This window comes from Equus caballus, chromosome 6, assembly GCF_041296265.1.
Source record: "Equus caballus isolate H_3958 breed thoroughbred chromosome 6, TB-T2T, whole genome shotgun sequence".
Taxonomy (NCBI): domain Eukaryota; kingdom Metazoa; phylum Chordata; class Mammalia; order Perissodactyla; family Equidae; genus Equus; species Equus caballus.
In genome coordinates, this window is record NC_091689.1 from 43,981,549 (window position 1) to 43,994,827 (window position 13,279).

General features: G+C 51.7%; 1 protein-coding gene across 10 annotated transcripts in view; it reads left to right on the forward strand.

Moving 5' to 3' along the window:
• The window catches only part of TSPAN9 (tetraspanin 9), a 193,510-nt gene that overhangs the window by 52,254 nt on the left and 127,977 nt on the right, over window positions 1–13,279 (forward strand). For 2 of the 10 annotated variants that reach the window (XM_070270876.1, XM_070270877.1), the window contains one exon: window positions 3,880–3,969. The exons of the other annotated variants lie outside the window; for them this stretch is intronic. The gene's annotated coding sequence lies outside the window, so the exon portion shown is untranslated. The remainder of the gene's footprint in view (window positions 1–3,879; window positions 3,970–13,279) is intronic. 10 annotated transcript variants of the gene reach the window in all.

Consider the following 13,279-nt stretch of genomic DNA (forward strand, 5'->3'; position numbering starts at 1 on the left):
ATTGCCATGGCTGTGACATTTTAGGATAGTGTGGTGTTTCCTAGGGGAAGCTGGAGGGGAGTCTTGGAGTTTGGTGGTGGGAACCAAGGAAACCCTTAGGGATTTCTAGTCGAAGCTGAAGGACTCATCTCGTCAAACAGGGTGTAGGCTGACGTGGATGTTGTTAAAATCTCCGGGAGATTCACCCGTGGCGTGAACATGTAACAGTCATGCACAGCTGGACCGCCTATGGACCAGGACGGACTGGAAGTAAAAAGCCTGGCACCTGCCCCTGAGGGGTGAGAAGTCCTGCCCTCGGCATCCCAAGCCTGCTAAAGAGGCCTAAGAGGAGACGTTTGAGGGTGTGTTAGGAGCAGCTGAAGGTTTAGACTTGGTATGGGAGGTTGAGGAGAATGAGGGTTGATGAAGATCTGAGGAAAGTGCACGATTTCCTGGGGGAGTCGGACGGGGGAAGGTTTGGAGTTTGGCGTGGGAAGTTAAAGGGGTGTTTGGAGTTTGCAGTGGGAGGATCTGGGATGTTTGGGGTTAGGTGTGGGAGGGCAAACGACTGCTGTGAGGTTCCGTGGGTGAGGTCACAGGGGAATGTTGGCTTCCTGGGGAAGGACCAAGGGTATAAGGCAGCCGTGGAAGTCTGGAGGTTTATAGTGGAACACCCAAGAGAAATTTGGGGTTTTATTTGGGCGAGCAGAAGGAAATTACACGTGTTGGGTAAGGACCAAAGGAGGTTCGGGTTTGTTGGGGAAGGCCGGAGGGAACGGTTGGGCCTTAGTGGGAGAGGGCCGTGGGGAGAGTTGGGGTTCACAGTAGAGGCCAAAGGAGAGTTTGGGATTCTGTGCAGGAGGCCAGAGGGGAGCCATGAGATTTAGTTGATGAGGACCAAGGGCTTTGGCCTCCTTGCCAAAGGGGAAGTTTGGGTTTTGCATTACACAAGGTGCCCTGAGCTTCCAGTCTCTATTAGCTCGCAAATATCCCGTGTTGTGAGAAAATTAAAAAAAAATCTCCCAACTTGTCTGCTGAAAACTTGCTCCTTGATGCCAGAACCTCTCTCCTCCAGCTTCTCCTGCTCTCTCAACACAACAGTGGCCGTGCCCGTGCTGTGGCAGCACGTGGGGTGTCTTAGCTCAGAGCCCGAAGGCCTGGCCCTTCTCACTCTGACTGCAAATGGCTGTTCCAGCCCCCTCCCCTGGTCCTCCAGCACGGCCGTGACAGATGTCGTGTCTGCCTCCAGAGCATGCTGTGACGGTTCTGCTATCTGTGCCAGCTTCCCCTTTCCTCCTGCCCCCGTCTCTGCTCCTCAGAGCCCCACATGTCTTTCAAGGTCTAGCAGGAGCCCTGATTCTTCTAGGAAGCCTTGTGTGACCCTGTTACCAGGAGTGGTCTCTCCCTCCTGTGGTGCCTGTGGCGTTTCCTCTGGTCCTCTCACCTGACCTTGGCTTGCATTATGGATGGCGACAGCTCTTGTGTTCTGACCTGACTTTTCAGTGTGCACCTGTCTGTCCAGCTGGACTGTAAGCACCCCAGGAGCAGGGCCTGGGTGACTCTGGCCTGGGGCCTGAGTTGTTGGGGAGATGCAAGGCCCCTGGTCTAGAGGGTGTTCTCTGAGTCGGGGTGCCCATCCTCAGCACTCCCCCTCGTCCTGCACCAGCCTGGCCCAGCCCTGCTGTGGACCTTTCAGGGCAGCTCTGGCCTTCCCCTCTTGCAGGGTCAGCACCACATCAGAACAAGTCACCTCCTCTGAGTGGGCAGCTGCCCACGGCTTGGATACAAGGACACCTTTCCACACTGCTCAGCAGTGGATTCCTGACAATCAGCTGCTTGGGAAAACTCGTGGCTTCTCTCCTTGGGACCAGGAGGTGTCTCTGTATTTCCCACCATGCCCTGATGCCCACTTTCTCTGTCTGGCCTTTGCCCTGGTCCTTTCCCATGTGGCCAGCAGGTGAGTGGAAAGATGTGGGGTCGGATATTGTGCTAGGAGCGTACCATGGATCGATGCTCATGGGAATCCTGTGTGATAGGTTCCTTTTATGGATGAGGAACTTGCCCAACATCACGCACACTTTGGAGACTGAGAACTGGTAACCGCCCCGCCCTGATGCTTTTGGGTTGACGCTGCTCACCCGGCTGCCCTGCTGGGGAGCCTGCAGCCTGCCGCTCTCTCCTTCCCCCAGCCTTTATTTTATCACGGAGCCACCCACCCATACCGCTCTGTCCTCTTGGCGCCTGAGTTTTCCCTTCTTCTCAATTTCTCAGCTCTCTCTTTCTTGGAAACCAAATGGGGTTCACTTGGTTCATTGGTGTGGGCTGCACCGCTTCTCCCTTCCTCCCTTCCCTGAGGAGGGCTGAGACCGTTCCCAGGCTGGTCCTAGCTGTAGGAAGAGGGCTGTGGGATGAAAGGTGATATATAAATGTAAGGCGATGATTATTTATTTGACAGGGACAGCTGCCTGTGGTAAAGAATGTAATCTAGTAATCCTTTTGTGAAAATCGGATCCAAGGCTCAGCGTGCTGCCTGAAACAGCAAAAGGCCATTCTCCCCCTCCTCGTCCCCCCCCACCCCACCACACTCTCTGACACCCTTCCTGGCATTCCTGTGCTTGTGTGCCCTGTGGCATGCACATACATATGCACCATCCTTCTTTTGCCTTTTTGGGTTGTTGTGAACGTTTTACATAACCATAGTACGACGGTCAAAGCCAAGAAGTTAACATTGGTCTAATGTTATTAACTAAACCATAGACCTTATTCGGGTTTTCCCGCTAATGTCCTCCTTCTGCTCCAGGGTCCTCCATTGCTGTTAGTGGTCACGTCTCCTTAGGCTCCTCCAATCTGGGACAGTTCTTTAGTTTTTCATGGCCTTGATGGTACTGAGTACTAGTCCATCACTTTGTAGAATGTCCCTCACTTTGGATTTGTCCAGGGTTTTCTTGGGATTAGATTGAGGTTATGCATTTTTGGCCAGAATGCCACAGACGTGATGCTGTGTCCTTCTCAATGTGTTGTGTCAAGAGGTACATGATGTCAATGTGTCTTGTTACTGGGGGTGTTAGCCTTGATCCCTGGAGAAGGTGATGTTGGCCAGACATATCCTCCAGAGGTTACTGTTATTCTGTTTGTAATTAATAAATGTCTTGTGGGGACGTACTTTGAGACTATACAAATATGCTGTTTTTTCTCAAACTTTTACCCTCTAGTTTTACATCCATCAGTGGTTCTTGCCTCTCATAATTATTATTGTGGTGTTTACCTACTGGTAATTTTCTATTTCCTTTATTTCTTCTACGTTTATTAATTAGAATTCTCCTGGAAGGAAGAGCTGGCCCTTCTCCCGCGTTTATTTATTTATTCACTTAGTGATTTTTATCATTACAGACTCATGAATATTTATTTTGTAAAATACATGTTATATAATAAATGTATGGATATTTATTTTATTCTATGGGCTATAGTTATAATTCGATACCTTAGTTGTTTTGTTGCTCACATTGCTCCACCTTTGACCGTTGGAAGCTCTTTCAGGTTGGCTTCTGTGCCCTTTGACAGGCTTTTGTGTTTCTTGAGCACTTCCTTCCTTTCTGGCACCATGAGATACTCCAGGCTCGTGTTATCGTTTTCCGGCCCCAGCCCTGGGATCAGTCCGTCCTCTGAGGCGCCCTGCTTCCATTGCTGGAGAGTGGTGTTTAAAAACCAAGATCTAGCTGCTGATGTATTCATTGCCACTGGGGTGTCATTGCTTCTAGCTCCTTTGAGAGGACAGAAGTAGGAAATATATACCAACTCATGCATGCACACATGCCTATATTCATTTGTTTCTGTTTATCTGTGTTTATATTTTAAAAATCGTGAGTTTTTACTGATTTTCATTTGCTTTTAACTTGGCAGCTTAGGAGCTGGAAGGAAGCTGGGACATCAAACCCAAATTCTCCCCTCACAGAGGACAGAGCCACTGAGAGGATTGGACTGCTGGCCGAGGTGACCTGGCCAGAGATGGATTTGGGGCTAGAACTTGAAATTTAGCATGCCTTGGGTCATGTCTGCCCGCTGTGGCAGGGATCTCTGACTCCAAGGACATCTTTTGGCATTTGGTGGATGTACTGGGTTGAATAGTGTCCCCCACAAAATTTGTGTCTACTTAGAACCTGTGAATCTGACCTTATTTGGAAATAGGGTCTTTGCAGACCCTATATATCAAGTTAAGATGAGGTCATATTGGATCAGGGTGTGTCCTAATCTGATGCCTGGTGTCCTTAAAAGAAGAGGGAAATGTGGACACAGAAACACAGAGAGAGAACACCATGTGATGATGGAGGCGGACATTGGAGTGACGCTGCTAGAAGCCAAGGAACTCCAGGATTGCCAGCAACAGCCAGAAGCTGGAAGAGGCAAGACGTGTCCTCCCCTAGAGGCTGCAGAGGCATCAGGGTCCTGCCATGCCTTGACTTCAGACTTGTAGCCTCCAGAGCTGTGGGGCAACAAGCTTCTGGGTTTTAAGCCACCTAGTTTCTGATACTTTGTTCTGAGGACCCTGGAAACTCGTGCAGTGGTTTCTAGTGGCTGTTGCTCTCCATCCTCTGCACAGACATGGGCAGCTCCTCCCAGGCTCCTCCTTAGATGATCTCCCTCCCTCACTCCTGGGTGGCCCCTGGCGGGGGCTATCGCTACAGAACATAAAAGTAGAGGTTTCATTAGCGTGTGTTTGGGCCAAATTAAGACCCAAAGGGCTTGGATGTTGAACCGTATCCAGTGATGATACTTGTCCCTTTCCCCTGTTCCCCAGGACCTCTGTGTTACAAGGATAATCTGCTCGTGAAATTGTGTTTCTTAGCACTTAATTCAACTTCAAGTCTGTTTGTCCTCCTTTGCTTCCTGGCGATGCTCAAGGTCACCTCCTGGGAGATGCTCCTTGTTTTCACACGTCTAGTTCATCCTGAAGGCTCCTGCACACCCCCAGTTACCCCACGTGGGCACAGCACACATCCGGTAACCCTGGGTCTCTTTGGGGGATGGCGTGTTTGTTCTCCGCCTGGACAGTGAGACCCTCCAGGAGGGACGGCGCTTGCTCTGTACTCAGCACACACAGTCTCTCCTATTTGCCTCTGTCAGCACTGGTTCCAGACTCTCTCCTGTTGTGTCTTCCCTAGCCATGCTGGTCTGCAGAGCCCGTGCCCTGTGTCCTTCCTTTGGCAGTGCTCTCATTTGTGAATCACCTTTTATGTGAACTTTTTTCTTTTTTGGTAAGGAAGATTGGCCCTGAGCTAACATCTGTTGCCAGTCTTCCTCTTTTTGCTTGACGAGAATTGTCGCTGAGCTAACATCTGAGCCAGCCTTCCTCTATTTTGTATGTAGGATGCTGCCACAGTATGGCTTGAAGAGTGGTGTGTAGGTCCGTGCCCTGGATCCAAACCTGTGAACCCTATGCCGCCAAAGCAGAGTGTGCAAACTGAACACTAGCCCCTGGGCTGGCCCCTGTGAACTTGTTTTGACTCACTGACTTGACTGAGACTTCCTCCAGGGCAGGGGCTCCCCCCATGCCTAGAGGGTGCCTGGCTTGGGTTTGTTATGGATTTTCTCCTTCTTTATACCTGAGGGCAGAGGAACCCCCATCTCAACACATCTTGCTGAGTTTGAGGCTGAATATTGCCAACTTCTTATGGGGAAACTGAGTCCCAGGAAAAGAGAAACATGCCCATCGTCCTGCATCCCAATAGTACATACGTAGTGAGGTCAGGAAGAGAAGGGACCAGGTGTCCTTAGCTTCCCCTTGGTCCTCTCTGCCAAGATCATCCTGTCCTGCTCTTTCCTCATTTTTCTGTCCAGATGGCTGGGGAAGGCATGGCTGGCATCAGCCAAGGTGATGTATGACCACATGGGGCTCAGAGCAGAGAGGGCTTGGACCATTAGGGGTGTCAGGCTGGGAAATCGGAAATTGAAGGCCTGGCCCTATGGCCAGCCACACCTCCCCCTGGTGCAGTGTTCTGACATCGCCTGCGGGGGGTTTCACGGGCACGGACGGAGGAAGGAAGGCCTCTTGGCAGGCTGGAGAGACAGATGGGCTGCAGGCACTGGGCCTGGCCCTGCAAGCAAGCTCCAGGGCACTGGGGCTTGGCACTGAGTTTCCCTTATCAAGCTCCTGCTGGCCCTGTCACGAGAAACTTTCTCCACTTTGACACTGTGCCTTGGGCAAGCCAGTTCCCCTCTTAGGTGTCAGTCTTTTCATCTGTAAAATGAGAAGATTGGACCAGATGGTCTTTAGGTCTCTCTCAACCCTGACATAGCTCGGATTTATGACCTGTGGTTGCTGGGAGAGTGGTGATGTGGATGTGGCTGATGGCAAAGGGGCAGACTGGGCCCAGGATGCCAGCCTGTTGGAGAAGGGTGGCGTCGCCCAGAGCTCTGAGTTGGCACTGAGGTCAGGAAGACCTCTTGGAGACTGTTGTCTCTGAAAAGAGGACTTTCCTTTCCTGATAGTCCCTTGACATTCTGTTTGTCATTCCATCCACCCACCTGTCTTTCCTTCAGGGATTTATTGAGTACCTATTGTGTACCAGGCACTGTGCTAGTGCTGGGAACGCAGCTGTGAACAAGATGAGGTCATCGCCTCTGTGGAGCCGAGGTCTAGTCGAGGAAGACGGGCGTTAGACGAGCCTGCCCCAGCATTCGGTGACCCTTGGAGTGGTTTCAGGCACTTCAGTGTGCTCTGCCCCTCTTCCTTGATTTTGCTTTTCTGTCCCCTCCTCTGTCTTCCTCCTTCCCCCTTCCTTCTCATCACCTGCTTTGTCTCTGCGGCCCTGCCTCACCTCTCCAATGCAAGACCTTCCTGAGATTCTGGGCTCTGCCAGGCCAGGAACTCAAAGAGCCCTGGGTCCTGCCCTCTGTGTTTACGTGCTTGGAGAATTCCCTGGGGAGGAGAGGGCCGTGCCTGCTCCTCCTCATCTGTTGTCGGTAGACCCGTGGCCTCAGGGGGTGATGGATGGTAAGCTTTGGAGTCAGACATTCCTGGATTTGTGATCAGACCGTGACCCTTTCTAGCTTGCACAAGTCACTTACCTTCTCTGAGCCTTAGTTTCCTCATTTGGAAAATGGGTTTAACTACATGTACCTTGCAAATTTTGGGGGGAATCAAGTGGGAAAATGTCATTGGAAGTGCCTTGGTGGTAACTTGAATATAGTAGGTGCTTGATTAAAACTAGCTTTCTGGCTTCCTTCCCCTCCATCTGGGTTTGTAGCCAGACATTTTGGAGTCTGGGACAAGGATAGGAGCCCTGGCCCTCTGCAGACCATGCTTCGTCTAAGCTGCAGCAGGAGGGTGGCAGCCTCCCTGCCCTGGGACAAGGTACAGACCTTGAACTAGGAGAGGCCAGGAGTCTGCCAGGGGCTGGAAAGAATGACAAGTGTCCCATGCATCCCAAAAATGAAGTGCGGTGTGACAGCTGCCTGCTGCATCCTGCCGGGTGTTGGGGCCAGGGAGACCCTCACTGAGGGACTCAGCCTGAGTTGGGGGCCTGCTGGAGCCACCATCCTGGTGGTGTCTCCCCTGAAGCAACAGGAAATGGCCCCTCCCTCCTCCAGAGTTGCCCTCCTCCTCGCTCCCCGTCCTCTTCCAGATTCAGTCTGGGCCACCTGGGGCCTGTCCTGCCCCTGAAGAGAGCATCTTCTAGACCAGGGCTGCGATGATGGAGATGTTCTATTTTGCAGTGTCCAATACAGTAGCCACTAGTTACACGTGGCCATGGAGCATTTGAAATGTGACTAGTGTACCCGAGGAAATGAATTTTTAATTGTATTTAGTTTTAGTTAATTAAAATTTAGATTTAAGTGGCCACATAAATTTAAGTGGCTGCCATGTTGGACAGTACTGTTCCATGCGAACAGTTTTCACTTGCAGTGTTGCCACATGCTGGTGGGTCACCTTTGGTGTGAGGTGTGTTATGAATGAGTAATTTGTTCTTAGTAAGAAGTTACTGAGCTGTACGAATGGTTTGCATGTATATAGGAGGCAGAGCTTGGCAGATGAAGGGCTGGCCCTCACGAGTCTGACCTGCACGTTTGGAGCTGGCATGTAGAGTCTGGATAGGGGAACAGGAGGGGAGAAGTCTCAAGGGCCTCATTTCTCTGAACCAGGGAAGGTATTTTGAGCAGTGATTCTCTGTAGAGGAAAGGGATGAAGGGGATACATGCCAGGGTTATTGGCCAAAAAGGCTGAGTCAGTTTTACAGGAGACCCAAGAGACCATCTAGTCTAGCCCACTCGTTTTACAGAAGAAGAAACTGAGGCCCAGCATACATCAGGTACCTTTCATGGACCAGGATATGGTTCCTCTACTTCTAAGAACTCCCCTATAAAGCAGATACTATCATCTTCATTTTGCAGTCAAGGCAACCAGAAATCAAAGTCATGAAGCTTTTTAGTGAAGCCAACATTGATCCCAAGTCTGTCAAGAGTCACAAGCTTAATTTGTGACAGAAGCCATGTCCTCTGATCGTCAGGCCAATGGTCCACACTGCAAGTCATGGCATCGCCTTCTACCATGTTGGGCCAGGGGTGTCAGGATTCTGGGCTTCTTCCAGCACCCGTGGCCTGTGGGATGGCTCAGGTCCCACATGAGGGGAGGGGTGTGGAATGTTTGCAGGGAGCATAGTCCATGGCACTATGGGGCTGCCTGCTCCAGGGCCTAGAACATGAGTGGCCCTGCTATTTGTGGAATCCAGAGACACCTGCCTGCCTGATGACCAGGAGGGCAGAGAGCAAGGTCAGAGGGGAGCTGGAGGCTCAGATTCCACTCCTGAAAGAGAAATGCACAGAGGAAACCTGTCTCTCTCCTTCCTCTCCAGCTCTGGCTGGGATTCTGCCCAGGCAGGGGAAGGGCCCACCCTCTGTCCAGCTGTTGTCCACCCCCCTACCCCCCCGCCCTGCTGCAGCTGTCCTGGCTCCATCAATCTCATCCAAGGCTGGGTGGAAAGAGGGGGATGAGGGAAGAGGGGGCCTCTCAGGCGTGTCTGCCTGAGGTGACTTTGGCTCCTGCCTCTAGGAGGTGTCTCCAGTAGCCGAGGGAAGGGGCTCAGGATGGTGTCTGTCCCCAGCTCCTGGGTCAGTTGTGGGGGTGTGGGTGGCTCAGCTTTCAGCCTCTCAGCATTTGTCCCTCCGGGAAGGTCACTCTTTTATTGAAGAGAATGGGAATAATTAAATTCTTCCTTCATCTCCTCTTGGGACTCAGAACCCTCCTAACTTTCCTCCTTTGCTTGGCACTTCTTAGCTTTGCTGTAATTTTCATGAATGAATAAATGAATGGCCCCTCAACTACCTCCGGGACAGGGCCATGGGCACAGGCCTGAGAAGGACGGGATGGAGTCTCTGTTCCTTCTGGGCTCGTGGTTTGACACTGGTGAGACTCTGTGTTTGGGGGTAAGACTTGGGGTGTGCGAGCCATCAAAGGACAAGTGTGTTTTGTCCTCCAGGTCTGGGCAGGAGGCGTGGGATGTCAGCCTTGGCATCAGCATCACCTGCAGCCAAGCGTGTGTCTGGCTTTGTTCTCTCTTTTTGTTGAAATTTAGCTGCGTCTGTGAGAGCTCTAGTACCCTGCATTCTTGCTAAAAGCAAGAGGTAGAAAGAGGAATTAGTACCCTTTCTTGGCCAGACCTGTTTGCCAACCTACAGAATCAGGAGAAGCATTGCCACCCTGTTTCAGTCCAACAGGTAACAGCATCACAGCATGAGAAGTTGACTGAGCTCTTTGGAAGAGAGGCTCTGGGAGTCACTTACTTTGTTTTTTATTTCTTAGCCTCATCTGGTCCCGGCACAGGACTTAGCGAGTGGGCTTTAGCCAAGTGATAGACGTCAGTGATTCCAGCCCTGGCTTCGAGTCAGACACGGCTGGGGAGCTTCTGAATAATTCAGACTCCCGGGCCCCCAGCCCAGATCTTCTGAACCTGAAACCCTGGGAGGGGGCAGGAATCTGTATTCTGAAAAGCTTTCCAGACAATTTCAGTGCACAGTTGGGCTTGGGAAGGTCCAGCTCTTCTACTTGGAGGAGGAATCTGGTGAACAGATACTCGCAGTGCCTTCTTCTGAGGCGCGCCGCCTTTGAGGAGTGCTGGCTCCTGCCTTCGTTCACGGCTCATTCCTTCAGCCAGCTGCCCGTGAGTGAGTGTCTGGCGAGGTGCTGTGGCGTGCCAGGTGCCGCTCTAGGCAGGGGGTGTGGGCACAATTAGGTGGAATGTTCTTCCTGAGGGAGGGCACCATGTGGGGGCAGACAGACAAGAACCCTACAGTTGTAGCACGCTGTGACAGTTGGGTGTCTGAGATGCTTACCAGGGGCTCCTAGGGGTCAGAGGGCCCTGTACAGGCTCTCAGTCTGTTTCAGTTCCTTGGCCAGAGTGACAGGCTTGCTTACCCTTTCTGTGTGTGTTTGCACAGGAAGGAACCTTAGCAAGTACCTCAGTCACTCCCTTATTTAGCTCAGGGGGCAGCTGGTACCCAGAGAGACTAAGGGACTTGACTAAGTCCACCCAGTGAGCTCAGTTTTGTCGTTGTTGTTGAGAGAGGGGTCTGGGGTGAGGAGGATTTCCTTTTGGAAAAACCGCATCATGAAACCCCAGCAGAGCGTGGTATACCTGGGTCTGGACGTGCACACAGACATGGCCCGGTCTTGGTTCCAGCCATGTGCCCGAGGGTGAGTCTCCTAGACCCCAGATTTCTTGTGTGCCACATTAGGATAATACACCCACTTTGCTGTAGGGTCTTAGGATTAGAGATCTGAGCTTGGTCCATGCCAGCTGCTCAATAAATGCTCGTTTTTCTTCTCCACCATTTTATTTGGTCTCTTAAGTGAGGACAGCATGTTTTTGGCTTCAGTTTTCTGAGCCCTCCTCCTAGCTGGCTGTTGCCCGTAAGCTAATTCCCACTGAAGGGCCGACTTCAGGGTGCCAAGTTCCCGACGCCGCAGGAGACCTGCGCTCCTCTTCCTCACCCTGCGTATGGCCTGGCCACGGGGAGCCCAGCCCCCTCCTGTGCCTTTTAACTCAATACTCCCTGCACAGCCCCATGCAAATTGCTGGAGCGCTCAGAAGGCCTTATTTCTCACTCAGGCTCCCTCATCCAAGCATTTGTCCTTCCGCTCGACATTAAACTCTGTCAACATTTTTTCCCAATGAAGTTCTTCCTCCCCGTGCACGGTCCCCCGGTCTCCAGCCGGCTTCTCCAGCCAGGGACACAATTGGATTGCAATTGCTAGCACTTCCTGGAGATCGGGTCCCCGAGGAGCTATAAAAGTCCAGGAGTGTTTCTGGCCACCTCTGCATGTGGTTTGCAGAGGCTGGCGTGGCCGGCACAGCTCTCACACCCGCAGAGCTGGGGAGCGCACGCATGCGTCGACTCGGCTGTCAGGGAGGCCCTCAGATTGCATTACCTATGTCACTAAGTTTCTGGCTGCCAGTTTGAATTTCTTAAACGGATTTGCTGATTACAGGCTCTGGAGGGCTCCCCCCCACTGTACGTAATTGGGCACGGAGCCGTGGTGGGGTGGATTTGGGTAATGGCTGCGCTGCATTCCTCCCATTCTTTTCTCACAGGAAAAAGTGCCTGGAAATAGCCCTGTGGTGGGGCTTGCTTATAGAAGGAGGGGCCTGCTGCCTGCCACCGGCCTTCGCATTTGGTCCCTCTTGGCCCTCTCCAGCCTCCTCTGCCTCCTCCCTTCCAGGCAGATGCCACCAGCTGGGCAGGCACTAGGGTTGCAAATGCCCCTCAGTGAGTTTAATGACCTGGCCAGCTGGACTGCCCTCTTCCCACCCTTGCTGGTTGGGACTGTGGCCCCATTCCTGGGCGCTTTGTCTGTAAACCTCAGACACTGAACAGAACAGGGCAGCAGTGAACCAACTCTGCCGCCTTCTCTCCATCCTTCCTTCCTTTCCTTTTTTTTTTTTAAATGAAGCCAGTCTTTTGAATTGAAAGTAAAAGCCCAAGCCTTGAGTCTAAGTGGATTTCCCTGCAAATGGGATGCCCTGCTGGATTGGGGTGCCGTTGGGCCGCGTGGCTCAGACAGCCCTCGGAGGAGGGTTTTCCTCCTCCAGCTCTCAGCCCCATGGGGAATTCGTGGCAGGAAATCTCTCCCTGGGGTGTCTGATCAGATTGGAAAGTGTGTATGAGAAAGTGTCTCTTTCTGTTTTCCAAGGCACCAGCTCTGTCACAGTTTACAAGAAGGCGGCTGCCACCTTACAGCCCTCAGCGACTGGGCACGGGGAGGCCACTGCAGGGTCAGGTCTTCTGGTTGTCCACGTGGCCTGGACACTCAGCCCCTCCCTCACCTGCCGAGCTCCCCTGATGCCGTAGTGGACCCCTCCTTTCAGAAGGAGTGTCCTTCTGACACTCCTGCCTCACTCAGCGAGCAGCCTGCTCCCTAGACCTGGTTCCTAAGTCTCCAGCAATATCTGATGAAACAGGTATTGGAAAGGAAAGAACGAGTGAGAGAGAGCCTGCTGGTGTGGCTGCTTCCCACCTGGAGGCCCTCAGAGTCTTCCCCTTCCTCAACGGCATCAGCAGACGCACTGCGCAGTGACGCGGCAGCTGAGGGCCACACGTAGGGCGGGGGATGTCCACACTCAGGGCAGGTGCGTGTGGGCGAGTTGGTGCTGGGGGCGGGAGTGCCTTCTCTGAAGCCCCCAGCTCTGCCGAGTGATTGTGATGCAACCTTTCCCTCCCGTCTGACCCCCTGGGACTCCAGAAGGCTCTGAGCACAGGGGGCATTTTCCCCTAACCTTCATCGTTATCTGGTTTTGGATTATGCTAGTTTATTCTAGGGTCAGGAGCAGGCTGGGCATTTAAAAAAATACTTATATAAACAATGCTCTACAATAAGAGTACAAATCAACGGAATAGGAAGAAATAGCCTCCCAGAGCTGCCGCCACAGCAAGTCAGCCTTCCATGTTCTGTGATGCCTTGAGTCTGCATTTACTTGCAAACATAATTTTCACCTGATTATAGTCATAGTGTAGACAGAATTTTGCACTTTCTTTTCGTTATATAATATTCTACTTCAAACTACATAATCATCACAATTAGACTTTTAAATGTCTCTATAGTAACCATTGAGTATTTATTAATTTTCCCTTTTGACCATTTGGTTTGTGCACATTTTAAAAATTTTCCTAATAATAATAATGCGGGAAACTGCATTAATATACATCAGTATATTAATATTATACATGTGTGTGTGTGTGTTCCTTTCTCTCTCTCTTTCTTTTCTTCTTTCTCCTCCTTTTCTGTTTTTTTCTTAGGACAAGTCCAGAA